This window comes from Mauremys mutica, chromosome 21 (genome assembly GCF_020497125.1).
Source record: "Mauremys mutica isolate MM-2020 ecotype Southern chromosome 21, ASM2049712v1, whole genome shotgun sequence".
NCBI lineage: Eukaryota > Metazoa > Chordata > Testudines > Geoemydidae > Mauremys > Mauremys mutica.
In genome coordinates this window covers 1,048,167-1,068,248 of record NC_059092.1, presented here as the reverse complement: position 1 = coordinate 1,068,248, position 20,082 = coordinate 1,048,167, and the positions used below count along the sequence as shown (strand labels likewise).

Here is a 20,082-nt window from a genome sequence, read left to right as displayed (position 1 = left end):
CTGGCAGGTTGGAAGGCTTTTTCACATTTAAGTTACTAGATCCTCTCCAGAGTAAAAAGAACAGGAGTACTTGTGGCACCTTAGAGACTAACAAATTTATCTGAGCATAAGCTTTCGTGGGCTACAGCCCACTTCATTGGATGCATGCAGTGGAAAATACAGTAGGAAGATATATATATATATATATATATATATATACACACACAGAGAACATGAAACAATGGATGTTACAATACACACTATAAGGAGAGTGATCAGTTAAGGTGAGCTATTACCAGCAGGAGAGAAAAAAACTTTGTAGTGGTAATCAAAATGGTCATTTGCAGCAGTTGACAAGAAGGTGTGAGGAATAGTGTGTGTGTGGGGGAATAAACATGGGGAAATGGTTTTACTTTGTGTAATGATCCATCCACTCCCAGTCTTTATACAAGCCTAATTTAATGGTGTCCATTTTGCAAATTAATTCCAATTCATCAGTCTCTGGTTGGAGTCTGTTTTTGAAGTAAGAGTCACCAGGCTGCTGCAGCTATTTGTGGGAGCCTGCAGGAAGGGTCAGAACAGGTATAGGAAGAGGTGGGGGGGAGGGTGGACACTAAAACCCGGGAGGGTAAACACTAAGGCTATGGCTACACTTGCACTTCAAAGCGCTACCGCGGCAGCGCTTTGAAGCGCTAAGTGTAGTCAAAGCGCCAGCACTGGGAGAGAGCTCTCCCAGCGCTGTCCGTACTCCACCTCCCTGTGGGGAATAACGTACAGCGCTGGGAGCCGCGCTGGGGCTTTGCAGTGCCGCAATTTGCAGCGCTGGAGAGGGTGTGTTTTCACACCCTGCTGCAGCGCTGCAAATCTGCAAGTGTAGCCATGGTCTAAGACTCAGGGGTGCCCCAAATTTTCAGAATCATCTCCTAGAACTCAGCCTTGTTCACTAATGCTCCATGGTGCATTCTCTCACTCCCCAGTTTTGTGCACCCTTCTCACAGATGCTTTTAATGGTGTAAATGTGGGAGTATTCCCAAGTTTTTTCCAAGCAGTGTAACAGAGTATATTGTATTTGTATTCAAGGTAATTTTAGACTTGATTTCTATTCTTGTTCTTAGAGAGAGGCAATAAAGACCACTGCATTATTGTTATAGCTATTTATATCAGGACATTGCTGTACGTGGTGCTTTCCAGTCATGTAAGAAAACAGTCTGGCTCTGAGGAGTTTACTATCAGAGGCTGTGGCTACACTTAGCACTTCAAAGCGCTGCCGCGGCAGCACTTTGAAGCGCTAAGTGTAGTCAAAGCACCAGCGCTGGGAGAAAGCTCTCCCAGTGCTGTCCGTACTCCACCTCCCTGTGGGGAATAACGGACAGCGCTGGGAGCCGCGCTCCCAGCGCTGGGGCTTTGATCACACTGGCGCTTTGCAGCGCCGCAATTTGCAGTGCTGGAGAGGGTGTGTTTTCACACCCTGCTGCAGTGCTGCAAATTTGTAAGTGTAGCCAAGCCCATCGGCTCTGATCTCTCAAACACTTTCCACCAGGCATAGTGCATGCTACTGTGCATTGTCTCTTTGAATTCGGTGGGAACAGACACAGCACTATACCCAGTAGCAAGTGTTTTCAGTGAGTTCTGATGAGAGAGGTTGTTCTAGAATCATAGAATCTCAGGGTTGGGAGGGACCTCAGGAGGTCATCTAGTCCAACCTCCTGCTCAAAGCAGGACCGATCCCAACTAAATCATCCCAGACAAGGCTTTGTCAAGCCTGACCTTAAAAACCTCTAAGGAAGGAGATTCCACCACCCTTAGGTAACCCATTCCAGTGCTTCTAGTGAAATAGTTTTTCCTAAAATCCAACCTACACCTCCCCACTGCAACTTGAGATCACTGCTCCTTGTTCTGTCATCTGCCTCCACTGAGAACAGCCGAGGTCCATCCTCTTTGCAATTCCCCTTCAGGTAGTTGAAAGCAGTGATCAAATCCCCCCTCATTCTTCTCTTCTGCAGACTTAATAACCCCAGTTCCCTCAGCCTCTCCTCATAAGTCATGTGCCCCAGCCCCCTCATCATTTTCGTTGCCCTCTGCTCAACTCTCTCCAATTTGTCCACATCCTTTCTGTAGGGGGTGGCCCAAAACCGGACACAATACTCCAGATATGGTCTCACCAGTGCTGAATAGAGGGGAATAATCACTTCCCTTGATCTGCTGGCAATGCTCCTACTAATACAGCCCAAAATGCCGTTGGCCTTCTTTGCCGCAAGGGCATGCTGCTGACTCATATCCAGCTTCTCATCCACTGTAATCCCCAGGTCCTTTTCTGCAGAACTGCTGCTTAGCCAGTCAGTCCCCAACCTGTAGCAATGCATGGGATTCTTCTGTCCTAAGTGCAGGACTCTACACTTGTCCTTGTTGAACCTCATCAGATTTCTTTTAGCCCAATCCTCCAGTTTGTCTAGGTCACTCTGGACCCTATCCCTACCCTCTAGCATATCTACCTCTCCCCCCCCCCAGCTTAGTGTCATTGAAAACTTGCGGATGGTGCAATCCATCCCATCATGCAGATAATTAAAGAATATGTTGAACAAAACTGGCCCAAGACCAACCCCTAGGGCACACTGCTTGACCAGCTGCCAACTAGACACTGAGCCATTGATCACTACCTGTTGATCCAGATGATCTAGCCAGCTTTCTATCCACCTTATAGTCTATTCATCCAATCCATACTTTTTTAACTTGCTGGAAATAATACTGTGGGAGACTGTATCAAAAGCTTTGCTAAAGTCCAGAAATAGCACATCCACCGCTTTCCTCGTATCCACAGAGCCAGTTATCTCATCATAGAAGGCAGTTGGGTTGGTCAGGCATGACTTGCCCTTGATGAATCCATGTGGACTGTTCCTAATCACCTTCCTCTCCTCCAAGTGCTTCAAAATGGATTCCTTGAGGACCTGCTCCATGATTTTTCCAGGGATTGAGGTGAGGCTGACCGGTCTGTAGTTCCCCAGATTCTCCTTCTTCCCTTTTTTAAATATGGGCACTATATTTGCCTTTTCCCAATCATCCGGGACCTCCCCTGATCTCCGTGAGTCTTCAAAGATAATGGCCAATGGCTCTGCAATCACATCAGCCAACTCCCTCAGCCCACTCGGATGTATTAGATACAGCCCCCTGGACTTGTGCATGTCCAGCTTTTCTAAATAGTCCTTAACCTGTTCTTTAACCACTGAGGGCTGCTCACTTCCTCCCCATACTGTGTTGCCCAGTGCAGCAGTCTGGGAGCTGATCTTGTCTGTGAAGACCGAGGCAAAAAAATGATTGAGTACTTCAGCTTTTTCCACATCTGTCACTAGGTTGTCTTCCCCCATTCAGTAAGGGTCCCACACTTTCCCTGATCATCTTCTTGTTGTTAACATACCTGTAGAAACCCTCCTTGTTACCCTTCACATCTCTTGCTAGCTGCAACTCCAGTTGTGCTTTGGCTGTCCCGGTTACACCCCTGCATACTCAAGCAATATTTTTATACTCCACCCTAGTCATCTGTCCAAGTTTCCACTTCTTGTAAGATTCCTTTTTGTGTTTAAGCCCACTGAAGATTTCTCTGTTAAGCCAAGCTGGTCGCCTACCATATTTGCTATTCTTTCTGCACATCGGGATGGTTGGTTCCTGTGCCCTCAATAAGTCTTCTTTAAAATACAGCCAGCTCTCCTGGACTCCTTCTCCCCCCATATTAGCCTCCTGGGGGATCCTGCCCATCAGTTCCCTGAGGAAGTAAAAGTCTGCTTTTCTGAAGTCTAGGGTCCGTATTCTGCTGCTCTCCTTTCTTCCTTGCGTCAGGATCCTGAACTTGACCATCTCATGGTCACGGCTGCCCATGTTGCCACCCACTTCTGCCTCCCCTACCAATTCTTCCCTGTTTGTGAGCAGCAGGTCAAGAGGAGCATGGCCCCTAGTTGGTTCCTTCAGCACTTACACCAGGAAGTTGTCCCCAACACTCTCCAAAAACTTCCTGGATTGTCTGTGCACTGCTGTATTGCTCTCCCAGCAGATGTCAGGGTGATTGAAGTCCCCCATGAGAACTAGGGCCTGTGATCTGGAAACTTGTGTTAGTTGTCCGAAGAAAGCCTCATCTACCTCATCCTTCTGGTCCAGTGGTCTATAGCACATGCCCACCATGACATCGCCTTTGTTGCACTCACCTCTAAACTTAATCCAAAGACTCTTAACAGGCTTTTCTCAAGTTTCATACTGGACCTCTGAGCAGTCATACTGCTCCCTTACATACAGTGCAACTCCTCCACCTTTTCTCCCCTGCCTGTCCTTCCTGAACCGTTTATACCCATCCATGACATTGCTCCAGTCATGTGAGTTACCCCACCAAGTCTCTGTTATTCCAGTCACATCATAGTTCTTTGACTGTGCCATCACTTCCAATTCTTCCTGTTTCTAGGTAAGGGGTGCTGTGAAGAAAGGCACAGAATCAGGAATGGGACAAGAACCTTAAGAAGAGATGATTAGACAGAGTATAGGGAATGAGAAGAAGTGGTGTGGAAATAGGTGGTGAGATGTTGGTGGGGCAGAGCTGGATACAGCCTTGAAGGTCAGGCCAAAGTGTTTGAACTTGAGGTGGAAAGTGACAGACAATGCCAAAGGGAAATGCAACCATATTTGTAACTACCTCAGTAGCCTGTGATCTTTGGTGGAGAAATTGCAAAATCTGGGAAGAAGGCTTAGAAATTCCTACAAAACCAGGTCCAGAATGCTTATATACCATCAGTTGTAGGACTGCTGTGAGATCGGAGAATCCTGTCAGCATACAAATAGCTGATATTTGAACTGTAAAAGCACCTTTGAAATTGCTTAGCTCTTGATTAAACAAAAAAACCTCAAGAGGTCTGTAAATACTTAATGTTAATGTTAAATTATCAAAATCAAAGTGGCGTGTGTAATGGCTGTTGAAAGCCCATCTAGAAGGGCACGTTGATTCATAAATTCATAGATGTTAATGCAAGAAGGGACCATTCAGATAATCTAGCCTGTTCTCCCACATAACACACGCCTGAAAATATCTCCCAGGGATTCCTACATGGAGCCCGTTCCCTCTTCTTGAGCTAGGCTGTATCTTTTAGGAAGGTGTCCAGTCTTGATTTAAAGACTTAGAGAATCTGCCACATCTTGAAGTTAAAAATTTGCACCTTATTTGCACCTGAATTGTCTAGCTTCCAGCTATTGGATCATCTTATGCTTTGTCTAGTAGAGTAAAGAGCTGTCTACTATTAGAAATATTCTCCTCAAGTAGGGACTTATACACTGTGATCAAGTCACCTCTTAACCTTCACTTGGATAAACTAAACAGATGGAGTTTCTTAAATCTATCTCCCAAAGGCAGGTTTTACAGACCTTCAGTAATTTTTGGAGATCTTATCTGAACCTTTTCCAGGTTTTCAACATACTTTTTAAAGTGTGAATCCCGGAAATGAGCACAGTACTCCTGGGATACTCTCTCTAATGTTGTGTAAAAAGGTAATAATTTCCCTACTTCTTACTCTATATTACCCTGTTTATGCATCCAAAGATTATATTAACTCTTTTACCTACTACAGAGCACTGAGAGGTCATGTTTAGTTGGTAATCCACTTTGACCCCTAAGTCCTTTACTAAGTCCTTGCTTTTAAGAATATAGTCTCCTATCCTGTGAATGGGATCTGTGTTTGTTCCTAGATGTGTGACATCACATATGGCTGTGTTCAAATGAGCCCAGTTTACCAAACAATCCAGAATGCTTTGCAGAACTGACATGTTATTTACCACTCCACCAGTTTTTGCATTTGAGAAGCTATTAAACCTGGTAAACACACAAGGTATCCCCTTAATAAATGGCCCTTTTGCTGATCCTGTGAATGTTAGTGCTGAGAGTCAAAAAGTTTTAGGAGAGTATTCTGAGAAAATATTTGTGCTCAGATCAACTCCTTTGAACTTCAAATAGTTCATTCTCTTTGATTACAACTTTAACAGGCAATTGTATCTGTGCAGATGTACCCAACTAGACTGATGGGGTGTGTATCTCAGCAACTGGCAACTATTATGTAGATAACCAACAACTGATAAAAACAAACCTTAGTGTGTTTACAGTGAATCAATCTGATGAACATTTTCTTATGTAAAGACATTATTTCTAGGGTCATATCTGAACTTCAGAGGAACCTGCTAACATAAGAGACAAGCCCAAACTCACTGACAATCAGAGGTGATCCTCCAGTGAAATAAACTCTTATAAAGGTTACAGGAAGATGCTTTGTTATGAGAAGAAGGGTCTTCTATGTCTAGAGTGCTAAGATTCTCTTTCTAAAATCTTCACACTTAGATTTGGTCTTAGGGTTAAAAATTGTCTGACATACGTATTTATATTTTAAACTTATTTCATTTTCTCTGATAGTCTGTTGTCTGCTGCAATCTAATTCTGGTAGATTACCAAAAAAGAATCATGATAGAATGTTTGCAAAGTGGGACAGAGTATTTATATCACAGTCAACAGGGCTGGAGAAGCTTTCACCTTATGTCAAAGGCAGGGCTAGTGATTTTATATAGAAAAGGTACAAGCTAAAGGTGCTGGAGGTCAATCTGCAGTGCCAATGCGAATGGAGAACAAAGGACAATTACAGAATTTGTGATGGATGAACTATCCATCTATAATCCATCTATAACTTTCCAGCTACATGGGGGAAAGGAGGTATTGGAGAACAGCGTGAATCCAACTTACTGCGTGTCCAACTAGCTAAAAGGCAAAGAGGAAAGTGGTCATGTTATTGAGTGAATCCCCAACCTAAATGATCAGAAGTTGCTTGACATGCTGTATTTCAATATGATTTTATTTCAGTACAAATATACCCAGAAGCACTTGAAATTGGAGCAATGCATGAGGGAAAATCTGAATGTCAAAAGGCCACTGACAGATTGTCTTTTGTGTTGTCAGAACTAGATATTTGACATTTGAAGGTTTGAGAGTTGAGCTCTGGTCAGTAGCATGAGTGAAGGCCATGTCCTACTCAGTCCCTGTGGCAAGAAACACGGATACTAGCTGAGACTGTCAGGTCAACATCCACAATAATCAGAATTTTAATTCAGATTTAGAGTATCTGTTAAAAGGTCCATATATACCGGATCATTTCTCATCCTTCCAGATACATCCACGTGATAGTTATTCCTTTTATTTATTACTTGTATTCCAACGGCACCCAGGGGTCTGACTCAGTGGTGGGTCCCCATTGTGCTAGGTTCTGCACAAACACACAAGTGCATACTCCCTTGCCCAAGGAGCTAATAATTTAAGAAGATAGGTGATATACAAAAGTTAGAGAAAGGAAAGCTGCAAAATCTATACATGTTTTTAATGGATAAGCCCTGAGCCTCACTGTCATGTTTTGGCAGATTTATTATAGGTGTCGCAGCGGAGGGGAGAGTTTGAGAGCATTGGATTTGCTGAGACTGCTCTTTCAGTGTTTATCATTTATTTTTAATTTTAATTTTTTAAGAAGACTGCTGCAGCAGTTATGCTGTATCCTGATAGTGTTCTGAGCCCAAACGCGCACTGGTTCTATGTGTTGATTGTTCGTAGGTGCTGGAAAACTATTTTCTCACCAGATTGTATTTCCCTTTCTTGCACAAGCTGTTTTTTACAGAATCCCGTCACTCGTTCTCTAATTTCACCCAGGAATGGCCTTTTCTTGCAGTCCCCATTACTAAAAGCCCTTCTCTACACTTTGACTACGGAAACCTCTTTCCAGTCTTCCTGCTCTCCACTCATCCTGTTCCAGCCTGTCCAAAACAGCCCTATCTCCATCACCTTCCTTCCTGGAATCCCTTCAATGGCTTCCTGGTCCTTTCTGTATTCAATTCAAGCTCACATGTACATCTTTGTCCTCTTTTCTCTTGTTCCCTTCATTTCTCCTAGTCCTTACCTGTAAGGAGGGATAGCTCAGTGGTTTGAGCATTGGCTTGCAAAACCCAGGTTGTGAGTTCAATCCTTGAGGGGGCCACTTAGGGATCTGGGGCAAAATCAGTACTTGGTCCTGCTAGTGAAGGCAGGGGGCTGGATTTGATGACCTTTCAGAGTCCCTTCCAGTTCTATGAGATAGGTATATCTCCATATATAATAATAATCTCTCTGAACTCCTGTCTTTTATCTTGTCTTGCCCTTGTTTACCTTCTCTGTCATACTATGGAAACTCTGTGGGGGTGTAGGATATGCCCTACTCTTTGAGGAGTGTTGTGTATATTTATAGGACTATATAATGATTAAGAAGGGTGATGATAAAATGAAGGCTGATTTAGGCACGCTGTTTTGGCAGAGCAGTTATATTGCTATTAAGAATACATTTTGCTGCTAGTGTTATGAATTTCTTTAGCAGAGTAAAAAGAGTGTCTCAGACCTTTATGAAAAGCCTGTTTTTATTGCAAGGAACTCACAATAACAAGCAAGACCTTGAAAGGTGCCTCATCTTTACAGGCTTTATTTTTTATTATACCAGTTCCAACTCTGGATTTTAAAATATTTTTCTCTGAGTATCAAAGTGTGGAGGGACTGTCCACACAAGGGAGAGGCAAATGGAGCAAGAGAGCAGCTGTTTATTCATGAGGACTGTGAACTACTACTGCTTAGCAGAGAAGGGCTAGAGCAGGAACCACCTCCCTGTCCCCAGATCTTTGCGGGAGTACAGCGTACACGTGAGCTCAGCGTCGGGACTAGCCTCTCTCTAACGTTTTAACTAGAAACAGTGAATCTGGACACTCTTCTGTTTTGGAGAATTTCAGATTCAGACCAGGTTGTGGCTGCGCTCCATAACCAAGGATTATTTCGGCTAGATAAAATATTAATGCCTAGATTGTGCCTGGTCCTGACTGGTATCCTTTCTAGGAAGAGAGAGTTTCACTGCAACAGGAACATGCTGTTGAGACTGTGCAAACTTTCTTCGGTCTGGATAATTTGGGATTATAATTTTAAAATATGAATAATTGGCTGCATGCAGAGCACGTTTTTGAGGCTGTGGAATTTGAATATTGACTTGTCTCATTAAATTTAGTAACAGAGCAACAAGCTGCAATTGTCAGGGTCTGGAATGGATTGATAAAGTGTTTTACAAAATCTGAATCGTTACAACATTTTAAAATGTGGACCAAGTGGCACAGCGACTCAGTTGCAGTGAACATTCACTTCTGCTCTTTGGAGTTCCATTCCTTGCTTAAATCATAATTGAAAACGTGCATAATCTCAGGCTAGTCTCCGTGTGTTACAAAACCAATACATAACATTACACAGCACAGGACTGTTGACAGTATATTTTCAAGAAAGGCACCCTAGCACATTGACTTCATGACAGAATTGTATTCCATCGTCATCAGATTCTACTCAGTCCATTCCTCTTTCTAGCTAATACTGTTCAGTCCTTCACTTGTGAACACAGACACATTGAAACCAGGGAGACTTTGATCCTGCTCCCATTGATGTCAGACTGTGCAAATTGAGTATATGTAGATTGAAAGGCTTGGAGATCTTGCTGTGAGCATCGTGGATCTGACCTGACTTTAGAAACCATCAGAATCGTTTAGATGCAGAACACAGAGGATAGCCCTTATGGACACACATGAAGGATCCTGGAAATAAAAGTGAACCCTGCCTGTGCCTTTTCCCTGTGTAATTAATCTACAGTTGTAAGTCTGTCAGTTAGTTAAATGGGGAACAACATGTTTCCGACATTTCAGCTACTTAGTTAAAATGTTTCCCCTGAGGTCTTGGCGAGCAAATGTTTCTCCTGTAGGGGTCCCCTGCCCACCTTAATAACCTAAGGAAACTGGGGTGGAGCTGTGATTATCATCCTGCCAGAAATAAAATGTGTGATGATTAAAAATATGGGTTCGCTGTTTTTAAAGGTAAAAGTCAATGCAGAAAACATTGGGTGATTTGTTAGAAGAGGTCATGGATATCTGAATTTTTGGAAAAATTAAGCTGAATGGCAGAGTAGAAAAAATGTGAAGTTCCTGTGGCAGTATTTACAAACTGCTGTATTTGATTTGATCTCAAATACTTAAAGGAAGAATTTGTGCTTTTACTTTATCAGATTTAATGCATGTTTTCTCACTTATCATTGCATATTGTATTGCACTGGATCTTTTGCATGCTTTATCCTGAGAATTTTTTGACAGTGCAACAACTCTGGGTATATTTGCATGTATGTTTATTACCTTAATCTGAGAGAGAGAGAGAGAGAGAGGTGGATTCTCAAAGTTTTTAAGGATTTTATTTGAATTAAGAAGAAATCTTTACTATGCAAACTTGCAATGTGACCAAAGCTACAGGCAGATGTTGTTGATTTCTTCTCAAAATTAGTCAAAACTGGAACGGAGTTACCCATATTTCTGGAATTTCTTGGATGCATTCTTCAGCTGAGATATCAGCCAAAGTGGATTTCTGTGTGAAAGAATTATTGCATATGACAAATCTGAAAGAATGTGCATTATTTTCTGGCTGATCTAGAGAGTGGGAAGAATATTAACCCCAAAACCTAAATTGAATTTAAATTGATAGCTTGTTTAAAATAGAAATGCTTAGGCTTTTCCTTATATTAGAAAAAATGAAAAACATTTTGTTTAGAAATTGTCAGCCAACTACCAGGAACTGTTGCCAACCTGTCAGACTGATCAGGATAGGAGAGGAACACACTGTAATGTTGTTATTTACTAAAGGAAAATCCCTGCTATCATTTCACCATCTCCAGTGTTAAAAAAGCCTAGTTCCATCTGTGACTTGAATGAATAAAGATCATGTGACATTGCACTCCATATGATTTATGAATATATGCTAATGAGTGTGAATATAATGTAACTGGAATATGCTTTATGCAAAAGGTCTCTTGTAAGGTATCATTACAAAGCTTATACTCTACTGAGTGTGATCATCCTATTTGATTGTATGTATCATTCTTGTATCTGAAATGAGAAATATGAAACATAACTCTGAGATCCTCCATTAATGGTGGTTTGGAATCTTGATGGCTCCCATCAACTAGGACAATTGGTTGCAAATAGCTCTGTTTACTTGCAAGCCTTCCTGTGAGTCAGACCAAGAAGAATGAAGGCTGGGGGGGTCTCGCAGAACATGTGACCATGTCACATGATACTGGAATCCATCTTAAACCTGGTGCTTTTCCATGTAGGAGGAGGGGTGGGGACCCAGAGAGACAAAAGATTCCCACCTTGTGCCAAACTATATAAGGGGGTGGAACAGAACAATGGGGGTTCCAGTCATGAGAAATCCCCTAGTTACCTCCTGAGCTGGAACTAACAAGGACTGTACCAGGGGAAAGGATTGGGCCCAGACTAGGAAGGAGTCCAGTCTGTGAAAGACGCTTATTGGAACATCTCTGAGGGTGAGATTTTATCTGTAATCAGTTTAATGTATTCGGCTTAGACTTGCATGTTTTGTTTTATTTTGCTTGGTAGCTTACTTTGTTCTGTCTGTTATTACTTGGAACTGCTTAAATCCTACTTTTTATACTTTTGCTTATTAATTAACCCAGAGTAAGTAATGAATACCTGGGGGAGCAAACAGCTGTGCATATCTCTCTATCAGTGTTATAGAGGGTGGATAATTTATAAGTTTGCCCTGTATAAACTTTATACAGAGTAAAACGGATTCATTTGGGGTTTGGATCCCATTGGGTGCTGGAGGCAGGAGCACTTCTTAAGCTGTTTTCAGTTAAGTCTGCAGACTTGGGGTGCGTGGTTCAGACCCTGGGTCTGTTTTGGAGCAGACTGGCGTGTCTGGCTCGACAAGGCAGGGTTCTGGAGGCCCAAACTGGCAGAGGAAACGGGCTCAGGGGTAGTCTCAGCACATCAGGTGACAGTCCCAAGGGGGTTTCTGTGACCCAGCTCGTCACAGATCAGATCTGAGGCAGCTGATCATGAGGCTTTAGTTGCTGGGCTATTCCCCTTCTCGCACCTTCTCTGTCTTGCAGAGAATCTGCATCAGACATAAGCTTCCACCTTTAATGAATGGGGCTGCAGACCTGTCAGATACTTGCCTTCCTATCCCATCCCTTTGGATTGCTGAGCTATTTCTGTGGAGGGATGAACCATGTTGGATGAAAAGGAGAACCTCCTGCCCTTCATCTAAATTCAAATGGAGCTGTTTTTAAAGCTCCCAAATGTTCCAATTAATGTTATTCCCAGACTGCTATTTTACTTAAGTTTCACATGTCGAGGTTCCAGCCAAGGTCTAGAATTGGAAATGCATAAATCCTGGAGAGAGGTTTTAGAACAGTCTTTCCAACCACAAGTGCAGTAGAAGTGCTGGATATTTTAGTCAAACTTTGCAAACCCGCGAGGTTTGGATAGTTCAGATTAGTTTCAACTAAGCATCCAAACTGAAACTGAACTCTGAATTCTTTGAGGTTCCTCTTCATGTTCTCTTCCGTTTGCTTGAGTTATCCAAGTTTTGTGAAATCACAGTTACTTCCATTGTGATACACTTGTGATGTCATTATTAATTCTGGATATAACAGACCATCATGAGTCAAGCAAGAGGAGAAAATGTCTTTTGTTTTCATACACAAATATGTTAGTCTTTAGTGGTGATGCGAAAGGAAAAACAGATTCAAAATGTTGGAATGAAATAGGGTTTTAGCCAAACAGGGTGTTTTTAAGTCTAATCTGGTGAGCTCCAGGCTCTTTAAAACCTCCCACGCAGATCATAAAATCATAAGTCGATTGTGCTGTGTTCAGCTTTAACTTTCTCTATTGACTTTAACTTGACTTTAAATGTGTGTGACTAAATGAGAGAAACTTAAAACCAGTGTCTCATGTTCACAGAAAATGGTGGAAATTCTTTAATATATAAATAGGAGTGTTCTGTGTTTCATATTATGAAGCCCAGTGAGGGTAGCTTGGGGGAACTGGGGGAGAACTGCTCCTTACAGCCTTTGCTCCGAATGAGAGTCACAGGAGCAAAAGAAAAGAATCAAATCTGCCTTCCTCATCTCAATTGGGAGCGTGTTTTCCAAACAGCGCTTGCAGCAGTGGCACCCAGTGAAGTATTTTGTGTGACCCTGGCAAGGAATTCCACTTTGTTGAGCTTCCATTTTTCTATCTGCAAAATGACACTAATAAAATCAACCTGCGTCACCAAGGTGTTCTGTGCTATGTTCTCCTCAGATGGAAGGTGCTATACAGATTCCATCTTAAATTATTTTTGTCACGTCAGCAAAAAGGAATACATTGTAAATTATTTGAAGAGACCATATTCTGCATGTGAAGGAAGGTGCCCTGGCCAAATGTAACAATTCAAGAGATTAGTCAAGTAAACACATGAAATGATGTTTTTCTGTCGATACTATATAGTTGTGCATGTGTTGTCTTTGTGCCATTCCTGGGATTTTGGCTAGGTGTCGAAGTTAATCAGTTCTTTTATTTGGTAGCTCATTCTGTGCATTCAAGTGATTTCAGCATAATTTTCACACTGCAGATTTCAATTAGAATTGAAGACGTTTAATTACACCTAGGACAAGCACATAACTGCTCGAAAATATAAAGCAGTTATTTAAACATGTTGTTGATGTGCTAATTGGTTGTTAGGTATTGGGGCCACAGGAGCCATAGGAGATTACAAGGATATTTTATATTGTCATTTTCTTTTGGCTGTTTTTCCTCAATATAAATGTTTAAACAAAAGCAGGTAGATCTTGAAACTTTATCGCAGGGTAAATAGCATGGAGGAAATCCCTGCTTTGCTTTGCTTGTATGCTACTAGCTATGAACAGAAGTGACTCAGCTGGACTCAGTGATAACAGGCATTTAAGAAACTTGTTTAAAAAACAACAACTAGTGAGTGAATTTTAGAACTTTGAAAGAAGCGAGATTGACAGAAGTGTTGTGTTTATCCACAGAACAGGCTCCGCCACCGCAGAGGAGGTGCAAGCTTTCCCAGCACTGTGTCTGAAATTGAGCATGGAAGGATCACCTCTGGGTTTCCTAGGGATTCGTCTCCATGCTCATTCAGTATGGCCTCTTGATGAGACTGCAAAAACAACCTTTCACATCACCTTACCTAAAAAGATATATTTCCATGATAGCATATATCAGAGGATTTATAGATTCCAAGACCAGAAGGGACCATTGATACTCCAGTCTGACCTCCTGTATAACACAGGCCACAGAACTTCTGCAAATTGATTCCTAGAGCAGATCTTTTAGAAAAACATCCAATCTTGATTTAAAAATTGTCAGTGATGGAGGATCCGCCACAACCTTTGGTAAATTCACCATGACCCTTGGTAAATTACCCTCATTATCAAAAACTGAATGCCTTATTTCCTGTCTGAATTTGTATAGTTTCAGTTTCAACATTGGATAACATTCTACCTTTCCCTGCTAGACTGAAGAGCCAATTATTGAATATTTGTCCGTATGTTGGTACTTGTGTACCGTGATCAAGTCACTCCTTAACCTTCTCTTTGTTCCGTTTAAATAGAATGAGCTTGAGTCTGTCAGTATAAGGCATGTTTTCTAATCCTATAATCATTCTTGTGGATCTTCTCTGAACCCTCTCCAATGTGTCGACATCCTTCTTGAATTCTGGGCACCAGAACTGGACACAATATTCCAGCAACGGTTGCACCAGAGTCAAATATAGAGGTAAAAAAATCTCTCTACTCCTACTTGACATTCCTCTATTTATGCATCCCATGATCATATTCACTCTTTTGGCCACAGTATCACACTAGGAGCTGATTCTTTTTTAGAGTCACTGCTTCCCAGGAAGAATACCCCATTCTGTAAATATGGCCTGCATTCTTTGTTCCTAGATGTATGTGTTTATATTTAGTCATATTAAAATGCATATTAATCAAAATGTCAGGTGGTACCAAGTCAAACACCTTACAAAAATGTAAGTCTATTATGTCAACACTCTTTTATCAGTCTTTGGATGCAATGATTTATGTCCATTGCTATCATAATATTTTAATGTCCTGTGCTTAGGGATGTCCATTAATGAAAACAAAACATGAAATGCTCAATGGGGAAAAATTCTGAGAAATGTGATATTTTATTTCCAATCAGATTTCTTTCTGAAATGTTCCAGTCTTCTATTTTAAGGTGAGGAGCAGAATTTGAGTCTTGCTGATTGTCTACATTATGGGGGTTAGTACAGCTATCACAACTATGCCGCTGTAACCCCATAGTGTGGACGCACAGCGCAGCAATGGATGCGGTTCTTCCATCACTGTAGGTAATTCCACCTCCCCAAGTGACCGGTAGATAGGTGGATGGAAGAATGCTTCTGTTGATCTACCTGCGTCTACACTGGGGATTTAGGTCGGCAGAGCTGCAGCACACAGGGATGTGGATTTGTCAATGTCCCTGAGACCTGTAGCTATGTCGACCTAAGACCAGGCCTTAGTGATGGCTCCTCTAATGTTCAGTATTAGTTGTCTAGTTATGGCCCCATGATAGCATGTTGTTTTTTAATATAGTGTAGCTGCACTTCATGGGGCGGATGTGAATTTATTAATTCCTCACTAGTTAGAAATTTCTACTGCCAACAGGCTGTGACATCATTATTGACTAAAAATGCAACCATTCATCCTTTTGGACTGGAAAAAGAGCAAGGGAAATATGAAATCATCAGAGCCTAATGTCCTTCTTTTTGTCTGGTTCAATCTCATCTTTCACTCGGGATTTTGTGGGACTCAAGTTTTCCTGTGAGCACTTAATAAAATGTAAATATTAATTGCGATGATTTTGATTTCGCTTATGCTACTTTTACATTGCTGTCTCTCGAGTGACTGGAAGGTTTATTCGTTATTTGTGCCAGGGTAAGTCAGATCAGATCTTATTTAAATATTCTGAAATACTGCAGAAGGAGCAGTAGATGGGAAGTCTTTAAGACCCTATTGCTTACCGATTGTAGTTCCAATCTTTACATTCCTGTGCCCTGGTAAAGCAGCGTTTCTGCTCAGGAACTTGGTACAACATGTTTATTTTATGAATGGCTTTGGGGTGGGGGTGGGGGAAACCGTCAGGATGCCATCCAGGAGACTGGTTTTATTATGTTTTCTCAGTAAACAAAAATTTGGTACATTTAATACTTAAACAAATCCCGTGAGATTTCTCTGATGAATGCAAAATGACAGTTATCACAACATTCCATATAAACCCAAGTTGGTATGTAGGAGCCTATTTTATTTTTAATTTAAACTCCACCCAACCTGTTCTGGGGGAGATGAGCACAGATAATATAGGGAGTTTACACTTGTATCTATCACTCATATTGTTTTGTTATTTTTAAGCATTCATGTCTTTTCTTTTTTAACTGTTATTAGTGTAATGCCATAATTGCTCTTCACCTAATTTAGCTGCCAAGTGCAGATTGATAACATGGTATTATTTAACTGATTTGCTAAATAGAGCTGCAAAATGACACACACGAGGGGTGACTTTACATAACAGCAATATACACTTTTTTTTTAGCAGATCCATTATTTAAGATCAGGTTGATGTGCAATGTATTATTATCTTTAGTGTGACAAAAACAAGCCGTAAAAAAATACACATTAGTAGGGTTGTAACCTCTGGAGCATGGCGGGTGAGTTTACATGTAATGATACATGGTGAATTGATTGTTAAGGCCATATTTTATTATACATTTGCAGATTGGTTTCTTAGCTACAGTATTACACATCTGACCATCTTTTTATACAAACACTTCTCTTTTGTGTGCGATACCTTTTGTCCCCTTGGGGCAACATGAACCTTCAAGATGTTAATTTAAATACATATACATTTACATACTTATAGTTTACTTGCATACATAAGGTGTATTCTGCCATTTATAATTGCATTTTACAATGGAGCCCTGCATTTTAATTCATCAGCATCTCATTTAGTTTAAATTACAAGGGGATTCCTAACATGAGAGAGGAGTTTGCCGCAGTACTGGATACACAAACTGTCCCACAAAAATCAGGATGGCTGAATCCAAGGTCAAGTGAAACAAATGTGTAGCTCTTCTGCTCTTACCTCCAGTCCAGTAGAGCACAGGTTCGTGTTCCAGCCCATGAAACCTACATCATACCAAGACACTGGGGATTCAGTATGATTAAAAAAACTTTCTGATTAAGTGAAAGATGAGGTCATGTCTGATTTGTGGGCTAGAACTCCCATAGGGAGTCTTGATGTGCCAGGTGAGGAGATATACTTGAATCTTAAAACCAGCGTTCTCCGTCAGAGAGCTACCACGTATCAGTAACTTCAGTAAATATATAAACATAATGTTGATCTCTAGTGGAACATGTAACCTGATGTATTTACATGTGGTGGTAAGTTTAAACAGCTTTAGACAGCCTTTCCCTCTGATTTTGAATAAAGCATTCTTGTATCCTACTCAAAATTCTCTAGCCGTGTTTACATTTTAATAGGCATTGCTGTAGAATAGATTTTTTTTTTATTGCTTGTATATATCAGTAAGGAAAAAAGCAAAGCGGCCCAGCTGCATGTTTCTATAGAAGCAGCAAAGAATCCTGTGGCACCTTATAGACTAACAGACATTTTGGAGCATGAGCTTTCGTGGGTGAATACCCACTTCGTCGGATGCATGTAGTGGAAATTTCCAGGGGCAAGTATATATAAGCAAGCAAGAAGCAGGCTAGAGATAACGAGGTTAGTTCAATCAGGGAGGATGAGGCCCTCTTCTAGCAGCTGAGGTGTCTCAGCTCAGGATTAAACAAAGACTGTGAATGGCTTGCTAACTACAAAACCAGTTTCTCCTCCCTTGGTTTTCACACCTCAGCTGCTAGAAGAGGGCCTCATCCTCCCTGATTGAACTAACCTCGTTATCTCTTGCCTGCTTCTTGCTTGCATATATATACCTGCCCCTGGAAATTTCCACTACATGCATCCGACGAAGTGGGTATTCACCCACGAAAGCTCATGCTCCAAAACTTCTGTTAGTCTATAAAGTGCCACAGGACTCTTTGCTGCTTTTACAGATCCAGACTAACATGGCTACCCCTCTGATACTAGACATGTTTCTATAGAAAGCCCTCTCCTCCAACTAATCAGCAAACACAACTTTTATGGGCAAAATAGCATGTAAATTTTAACCTGTCTGGTAGCCAAAGCAAAAATATGTGCAATTGGATGATTAATATATCATACCAGGAAAAAATTGACATTAGAGCTAAACATTTCCAAAGGAGTCAGCTGGAAAAAAATGAGTAGCAAACAGAGAGAGGCTACATCTCATTGCTCCGTGCTAGAAGATAAATCTCTGCTGTGATTGTTAGGAAATTTAAACAAAACACATAACCATCTCAAAATATTTGTCCAGAATTTGTTGGAATATAGGAATGGTTCTACTCCACAAAGGAGCTTTGGTAAAATTGACTGACAGTCAGAAAACTCTAGAAACAAACGGAATTGTAGCCGAGCTCTTTGGAGCTGTGTGGTAGCACTCTTTTTATTGTTTCCTTTTCTGCATGAAGGAAAAATCCTGCCTGCTCTGTGTGTAATAAACAACTTTCTGTTCGGTAGTTAGTCCCTACGTAGTAGCTCCGTGTTGCTGTTAAAGGCACGAAGGATCTGCTCATCCTTGCATGTAGTTAATATTAACTTTCTCTTGTGCAAAAGGTTCTTCGCATCGCTGTTGATTTGTATAATACAATAAAATGAGCCAAGTCAGCTACTGTAGCATTGCACAGACCAAATTGCCAGCTCTTTCCCTAGGGAAGTCTTTCTCTTTCCTCTCCTAGCATTCCCAGGAGATACCTAATTAAAAACTACAGATGCAGTTTAAAAATACACTTGCCAGATGTTTGTTTAAAATGACCTATAACTGGCAGCAGAAATAGAAAAGGCCGAACGTGTTTGATGCCATAATGTAACCTTTTTGTAGACTGTCATTCTGTATGTTAATGAAGCACAGCTGAATTTAAAAGCCAGACCTGCCAAGCCATAAAACAAACTGCTTTGAAAGCAATGCATCAGTAATTCTTATCACCTGGCATCTGGAGCTCCTGTGAAAGCTGACTTTCTAACTAGAACATAGCATATCATGGCTTAGGAGGAAGCTCTGATTTTGCAATTTGCAAGCAATTTAGGCTGATGGATCTGCTTGCTGAAGCTAATACAGATCTGTTAAGACAAACAATTTTGTCTGCAAAATCTCGCTTTGAAACATTTCAGCATTGATTTTACTAGTATCATATATTATGTTGAAATGCAATGTTGATAGATATCTAGATGCCAAACAAAGTTGCACAGGCTATTTAGTTAATCAGATATGTTTTAAAAAATGAAACTAAAGTTTTGAGTAGGATATAAAATTGTTATTGAAACTTTAATTTTCCTCTGGAAAAGCTGAGTGATTAGGAATATAGAACCTTTTAATCAATTTGTTTAAAGGAAATTGACTGTCTCTTCCTTACAATGACAATTTATAGACAGCAAACGTCTATTGGTGCACTTATTAAAGAAAACATACAGGTTAAATTACAGTTAAACTAGTAGCTAGCTGTCAATATATAAGCATTTCAAACAGTTTTTGTGGCTAATGTGAGGGGAGCTTTTAGCTTTCAACCATATGAAATACCTGTTTTATTGCCTTGTACCTTTTTTAAGCCTGTGGCTGACATATATTGATGTACCGCGTCTTGCATTAAGATACGTTGCTCACACGTGGGAGACATGGAAATTGGACACCAGGAATAAATTATTGCAGCTTTTCCTCAGAAAAAGACAATTTAAACTCATGGAGGAGTACAAATAATATGCGTGTGTGTATGATAGCAAGAATTATGGGTTTATCATATTCTGCCAATTAGTAAAGGATGACGTATTTGTAAGTACTACTATAGGTAGACAAGGTGCAATGTGTAGTTTGAGTCTCATTGCAATGTTTTTCCCTTGAACTTTGTTAAATAAAATTCATTTCCTAATTTTTAGTAAATGAGTCACAAGCTGTTACCCAGAGATGTTGTTTATAAAAATTATGTAACAAACTATTCAATCATTTCCTTTCCTAAGCTTGTTCTTACAAGAAACTATATACAGACATGTGGT

General features: G+C 40.8%; 1 protein-coding gene across 1 annotated transcript in view; it reads left to right on the top strand.

Annotated features, from left to right (window-relative positions):
• CAMTA1 (calmodulin binding transcription activator 1) overlaps window positions 1-20,082 on the top strand; it is a 769,191-nt gene that overhangs the window by 290,764 nt on the left and 458,345 nt on the right. The window lies entirely within an intron of this gene.